At 36.7% G+C, this 6,331-nt stretch overlaps 1 protein-coding gene across 2 annotated transcripts in view; it reads left to right on the top strand.

Annotated features, from left to right (window-relative positions):
* sxc (O-linked N-acetylglucosamine (GlcNAc) transferase sxc) overlaps positions 1–6,331 on the top strand; it is a 132,216-nt gene that overhangs the window by 33,320 nt on the left and 92,565 nt on the right. The window lies entirely within an intron of this gene.

Raw genomic sequence — 6,331 nt, 5'->3', positions numbered from 1 at the left:
TTTTTTCGAATAGACCGGTACCTGGTCCACCTACCCGAAAAAAAGTAAAATTTTTTTAGCCTAAAACATGGTGGTTACCGAAAGCTATTTGTATATGTAAAATTTCATGAAAATCGGAGCCGTTCATGAGATTACCTGTTACAAAAAAAAGGGACTTCTCTTTATATAATTAGTATAGATATCTGAAAATTTTAAATAAAATATGTATTTTCACGAGAGACAAAGTAAATAAAATGCGTTAACTTTAGTGGAAATATATATTTTATTTAAAATTTTCAGATATGTACATATATTTAATAAGATTAATATTTAATATAAATAAAATGGGTTAACTTTAGGGGAAATATACTTATCAGAATAGGTCAGATAGCGCTTTTACGTTATAAATAAAAATAATTCCTACTTAAATTTTATATAATTTTGGTGACGTATTTCTAAGCTGACCCTGAGATCTGTGAAATAATACAAATTTATGTGCATATATTGTGTTGATTATGCTCCAAATCGCTAAATAATTCTTGCAGCAATCAGCACCATTGGAAATTGTCGGAAAGTAGAAATAAACTAAATTAAATTTATTCAATTATTAATAAAAGAAATTGGAGACAAACGTACAATTGGGACGATGTTTTCCGCATCCGCAAACGAATGTTTGTTTGATGAATTAGGTTATTGGCCTGGCGTCTAATGAAGCATTATCGTCATGATTAATGTTCTATCTCCTTTTTTATTAACTAAATCGGTTTCTTAAAAAAATTTCTATTCAAATATTTTTCTTTTTCGTTTTTAATTTACTCCACCGCATGGCCGAGAAGCCATTTTGAGACAGAAAATAAGTATATAAAATAATTCAAAAATAAGCGATTGCTTTTTCTTAAAATTTCAGACCTTTTATTTAGATTTGAGTGAACAAATCGAATAGAAGGTCTGAAATTTTAAGAAAAAGCAATTGCTTATTTATTATCGAACAAAACGTCTGAAATTTTACGAAAAGGCAATTGCTTATTTATTATTCCTAAGGCTCATTGTTGTGTTCTGCAGTATTTTTTGAAAGCTTTGAAAATCTTCAAAAATATGTGATACATTTTTAAAATGAAAATATTTCCACTGTCTAAATTAAAGTGAAATTAAAAAAAATCTAATGTATAGTAACTTTTTGCCCATAGTAATTGTTACCATTTCAACAGTTAAATAAAATGTCTAATGTATGTTGTTAAGAATCAAAAGGCTCTATTACCTTGTTTATACCGACATATAAGACGCTTTGACCCAGTTCGCTGTGATTCAAAACGGATGCATAAACGCGTTGAAATTGAAAAGTGTGTTGACTTCTAGTTGTTTTCAAATCGGTTATTTATTTCTCACATCAGTTAGAAAACAAGTATAAACGCATCACTCATTTGAAGTGAAGTGACAATAGGCTGGTTTTCTTTATACAGCCCGTTTTAAATTCGAATTATTGTTATAATAAATTACAATTATTGTTTGTTTCCATTTCGGTGAACCGCGCAAATTATTTATTAAAAAAATTTCGTTTAAAAATAGCAGATTTTGTTTACTTTTGAATAAGACTTTATCGAGTGCGCTATAAAGATAGGGGTATAAATGCTGTAAAGAAATATATGTTGAGTCCAATCGGTTTTTTGCTAATGCGGTTCTTGTGTAGGTATAAGCAAGGGATATGAAAAAAATTACTTCTCCATGAAAAAACATTGTTATTTTCATATTTAAAATTAATCGGAATTTTATGGGGGTTAAAAAAACTCGTTTTAATTGAAACTTTGCTTTTCGGCTATATTTGTTATTATTTATTGGCCCAGATGTAAATATTGAATGAACTAACATATTTGAAATATTTACGGAACTACCATTTGTATGCAACCCTGCCTATCCTATATTTAAGTAGACGTATGTAATTCGAAAAATTTTAACGGATTTCTTCAAATCAACTTGAGCTGCGGCATATTGCGAATTTATTTTTAAACATTAACCACTACATTATATTAGTATTAAATACCTTCAATTAAGAAACAATTCTTATTAGAAAATAAATATGAATCGTTTTATTTTAAATATTCCAATGTATAGTTTTTGTTAATGCAGATAGTGCGGATTTAACGTATTTTATAACCGTTACATGGGGAACATAAATTTAAGGCAGATTTCTGTTAACAATTTTTACACAATTTACGATTGCAATCAATTTCTTTCAAAACTATAATCTAAATGATTGCAAGTTGTATTTTTTACGATCAAAACAGATTCCAATATTAGGTATATTATGCAAATGCAATTCAATTTGATTGAGTCATTCAGTTTTAGATACATTTATATTCCTGTGTTTGTATGGAATAGTAGTTTATGTCGGGAAGCTGGCTTTAGTATAATCCGGTACTCCCTTTATTATTTACAATACAAGGAATTTTTCGATGACCCTTAACAATAATATGGACTTGCTAGTATCGGAACTATTTCTTGCACGTTCATTTGCCAAAATTTCTTCATCGGCTCGGCGCCAGTGAGGGTATGCTGCGAATGCTGCATTATACTAAAACCAGCATTTTGACATAAGCTACTATTCCATACGAGTGGGACACGTGCGAAAAGTGGATTTTCCCAGTTGCAGTACTGCAGTAACACGACACCTTCCTCACCAACAGCTCTGCCCTCTATTAGCTTCTTAATGTAACTGCCAATAAAATCTGGAAATTTAAGAAAAATTACTGTCTCAGCGTTTCACTTGTAGCGTTTCACTCTTGTAGGATATTGGCTATCAAGCACCAGAAAATTTCCATCACGCATTCCATATGCCACCGATTGTCATTGATCAATTAAAATACTGTCATCACAGCTTTTTGGTACTCCAGCAACTGGTGTGGCTATGGCGGAGTTATGTGGAGCTGTTGCATGACTAAAATCCATTTGGACTCTTTGAGAACTGGCTTGTTTGTTGCGAAGGCTATTGGCATCAAATGTATGCAAATTAGATTTCCAAACGAGCATCTGTTGAATATGGGGAAAAAATGTATATTATATAATTTTTTCACACACAAAGCAGAAATTACCTGTTGATCCACGCCCGCGGAAGTAAAATGTCTACCATGTGGAGAAAGCGACGGCGCAAACTTTGTCAGTATGGCCAGTTAGTGTATAATTTTCCCGTCCATTTTGACCTGGTTCCGCTAAAGTGCACTACTATCGTGTATAAATTGGTCGACCTTCTAATAAATCAAGCAATGTTATTGTATCGTCATCGCCGCCAGTTTCCAAGAAATTTCCACCTGGGTGAAATGCAACATCATTCTCCGGCGACGAATACACTTGATACAACTGTATTAGTTCGCCTTCGGCTATGTCAAATATCTTAGCACGGTTACAACTTAAAGCTAAAGCCACCAGATTACCGTCTGGATGCCATGCCCGCTGTCGTCCCATACCTCTTCCCGGGTGAACGTTCGCACACATTCGCCTGAAGATGTATCGCAAATTCTTAACTTGTCGCCGCACGATGCAATTAACTGGCCATTAGGGCTGAATTTTCCTGCGCCCACCAAATTTGTGTGTCCAATGAAAGATGTATATTTTGAATCAGTATTTTGATAGCCGTTCGCAATTTTTCCAGTCTGCAAACGAATAAGCTGACGAAGATGCAAACAAATTCAAACACATTGTTGCATTCTACCGTACTTTTTAAAAACTTTAAAATCTTAAAATATGTGTGAAAAACTTTTATAATATGAATATTTCTCAAGTCGAAATCAAAAGGAAATTTTACAAATAGCATTTTTAAAAAATAATCATCTAATATTTTCCAAGTTTTTGGGCATATATGTTACCATTTGAACAACAAATAGTACTAAGTTTTGTAAAACTATTTAATGCAACTCAGGTCAAAAAGGCACAGTTTTGACCAAAATAAGCAACCTCTAAAAAACAGATGATCGCAGCTGTGGCCCAGGATGACGTCTATTGCTAAGATATCTCACTTGTATTTGTACACAATGGTTGGTGTGCCGGAATCCGACGTAGCTGTCATTTTTATGGATTTGTCGGAAATTTTGTACGAATAGCAACTTGTGTCGGAGCGAAACAAATTGTATTAAAATATCAACAAAATAAAGTGCGTAAATGCAGAAATATAAAATATAAATGTTTACAAAATTATCAGGTCGAAGACCACAACAAATCGCTCGCAATACGAAAAACTGGTGGAATACATGAGCGAATGGCCGGAGACATTGTAAAAGGAGCTAGAGAGGATGTGGTGGAATTTTGGCAAAGCGTTGCAAGAATTAAAGCGGCACAATATCTAGTGAAATGGAGGCCCTTAAAAGAAGGGAGCTTACATTTTATGATTTAAGCTAAATGGATCAGAACTATCTCATAGCAATCTCCTTTGTATATTAATGCAACAGTTGGCTGCAGCATGTTCTTCGTCCTGTGACAACAGTGCACCGGCCACTGAGTCCATTATATTTGACTTAATTAAGGAAAAGCCTTTTCAAATACGATTAAACGATTTAACGATTGAGTACAATAAGTTTTTCATTAAAACTACCTCAAGCTCAAAAAAATTGATTGCGCTTGATTGTAGTTGGCTTAACAAGTTAAACAGTGGAAAAAGCAACAAGAATTCACATGGCGAACTTAGCACAGTGCGTAGGCAACTGGCTGAGTCAGTGGGACCGTCGGTTCGAATTCTACTGAAAGAAGGCTGATGAGGAAATGTGGTGAATTCCGAAAAAGCTATCACTTCTACCATTTTTTCAAATTACTGTGGCTTATCCATAATAAGTTTTTCATTAAAAACGGCCTCAAGCTCAATAAAAATTGTTGAATATAATTGTTATAAGGCCATAAAATAGCAAAAACAAATAACTTAAGGATGAGCACACCTAAAAAAGTTATACATTCTAAAAAAAGAATTATTAACAAAAACCTACAACCACATGATCAAGTGTGAATTGCAGCGGAATAGCTGCGCTTGATTGTGTTGGCTTAACAAATGAAAAAGTGGGAAAAAAGCAACAATAATTCACAAGGCAAATATAGGACAGTGCGTAGGCAACTGGCTGAGTCAGTGTGATCGTTGGTTCGAATCCTACTGAAAGAAGTCTGATGAGGAAATGTAATGATTTCCGAAATAGCTATCACGTCTAGCATTTTTTCAAATTATTGTTGCTTTTCTACAATACGTTTTTCATTAAAAACGGCCTCAAGCTCAATAAAAATTGTTGAATATAAACAATTGTTTTTTTTATGTATGCTACCGCATGCCTTTGATCCACTTTAACCGATTACTATAATTCTGTTTTTAAAATAAGGTGTGCAATGGGGTAAGTCGTTGCGCTGGGTATGCAGTTACAGTTGCATGGCTATACCCAATCCCGACTCTTGCGTCCTCGTTCGCACACTCACGCAACCCATGTGCGAGATGCGGTAACCAATCCGAGTGGAGCCTTGGGTCACGGCAGAAAGAGAGGGAAATTCGGTGGGGCCACTCCGACTTATTCGGTTTAAGGGCTCACTGAAGTCTGCAGCGTCTGTTCACCAGTAGGTGCGGCTGCAAGCGGGTGTCTGCTTGGAGCAAGCTGTTCGCTATATAAACGTGTATTTGGTTGCGAAACCACCCCCGTCCCAGCAGAGGGTTGTGCGCTGGGCTTGGGACCCGCCACGTAAAAACCACTTCCAGTGAAGAAGCAAGGCAAAGCCTCGGATGAGACCCCCCCTTATGATCCACGGCAAACGTTTAAAGGACTACGATTTGAGGGCATGCACCTGGAATTTCCGTACCCTTAATGGGGATGGTGCCTCTGCCCGGCTGGTTGATGTCCTCGTAACGACAAAAGCTGACATCACCGCCATCCAAGAAATGCGTTGGACGGGGCAAGGCAAACAATTTCTGGGGCCTTGCGACGTCTATTACAGCTGCCATGTAAAGGAGCGCAAATTCGGTGTTGGATTTGTGGTGGGAGAGAGACTCCGTCGCCGAGTACTGTCGTTCACCCCGGTGGACGAGCGTCTAGCCATAATCCGCATCAAAGCGAGATTCTTTAACATCTCGCCCGTCTGCGCCCATGCCCGACGGAAGGATCTCTTCTATGAGCGCTTGGAGCGCACGTACGAGCGCTGCCCCCGTCATGATATCAAAATCGTGCTTGGGGACTTCAATGCCAGGGTGGGCAAGGAAGGGATCTTTGGACCCCCGTCGGAATATTCAACCTCCACGACGAATCATCCGACAACGGACTGAGGCTGATCGACTTCGCCGGGGCCCGAAACATGGTAGTATGCAGTACTACGTTCAAGCATAAAAAGGTCCATCAAGCTG

Source organism: Rhagoletis zephyria, unplaced genomic scaffold, assembly GCF_001687245.7.
Source record: "Rhagoletis zephyria isolate East Lansing unplaced genomic scaffold, Rhagoletis_zephyria_1.1 Rzeph_scaffold_01198, whole genome shotgun sequence".
NCBI classification, from domain to species: domain Eukaryota; kingdom Metazoa; phylum Arthropoda; class Insecta; order Diptera; family Tephritidae; genus Rhagoletis; species Rhagoletis zephyria.
Note: the sequence above shows the minus strand (reverse complement) of the source record. Positions and strands in the feature narration are given on the sequence as shown.